The sequence below is a fragment of the Sorex fumeus genome, unplaced genomic scaffold, assembly GCF_029834395.1.
Source record: "Sorex fumeus unplaced genomic scaffold, SorFum_2.1 ptg000028l, whole genome shotgun sequence".
NCBI lineage: Eukaryota > Metazoa > Chordata > Mammalia > Eulipotyphla > Soricidae > Sorex > Sorex fumeus.
In genome coordinates, this window is record NW_026606085.1 from 8,263,814 (window position 1) to 8,264,879 (window position 1,066).

General features: G+C 40.2%; 1 non-coding gene across 1 annotated transcript; it reads left to right on the forward strand.

The window, feature by feature from the left end:
* The first annotated feature begins 709 nt into the window (after positions 1-709).
* LOC130024497 (U6 spliceosomal RNA) lies at positions 710-816 on the forward strand. Its single transcript, XR_008792577.1, has one exon. It is a non-coding gene; the product is annotated as a U6 spliceosomal RNA (small nuclear RNA).
* Positions 817-1,066: the final 250 nt, after the last annotated feature.

The window sequence follows — 1,066 nt, forward strand, 5'->3', positions numbered from 1 at the left end:
ATGTGTATATAATTAATCTTTGCAAGGAGCATCTGACTAATGAAGTAGAGATTCTAAGCTTACATTTAAGTGGATGGCACAGAACTAAGGCTACATCTGGCATCTTTGTATAAAAATGATGGAGATGGATCAGCTGACACTAACATCTTACATATTTTCACAAAGAAATATATAAATGTCTTTTGCTCTTAAATTTTACCATTTATGTCAAATTCATGCCCTGGACAAAGAAAACAAAATCGAAACCCCAGGGGAATACGATACCTGAGAATTTTTATATAGTAGAAAATAGCTTGCATTAGGTCATCAGGGAAACTTTAATCAAGAACACAATCCACTTCAATTTGCATTTGAATAACACTCTAGCACTGCTACTGTAGCACTGTCCTCCCATTGTTCATCGATTTGCTTGAGCGGGCACCAGTAACATCTCCATTGTGAGACTTGTTGTTACTGTTTTTGGCATATGGAATATGTCAGGAGGAGCTTGCCAGGCTTTGTCCTGTGGGCAGAATTGTCTCGGTAGCTTGCCGGGCTCTCTGAGAGAGGCAGAGTAATCAAACCCGGGTTGGCCCAGGTTGGTTACGTGCAAGGCAAACGCCCTACCCACTGTGCTATCGCTCCAGCCCTTTGAATAACAAAGTATTTTAAATCATGAAAGCACTAAATCCAAGTGATGTATGTCAACACTTTCAAAGCAGCACTGTTTGTGCTCACTACGGCAGCACATATACTAAAATTGGAACGATACAGAGAAGATTAGCATGGCTCCTGCACAAGGATGACACGCAAATTTGTGAAGCGTTCCATAGTTTTAAAATAAATATAAGAAGAAAAATAAAATTATGAAAAAACAAGTAAGGTGGAGTTCATGCCGAATTCAATCAGCTGATCAGTGGCCGAATAAATAGCAGTACTCCTACATAAAACAAACCAAAAAAAAAAAGGTAAAGGTAAAGGTAAAGGCCCTCCCGTTGATCATCGATTTGCTCGAGCGGGCCCAGTAACGTCTCCATTGGAGACTTTGTTGGTACTGTGTTTGGCGTATCGAATACGTCACGGGGAG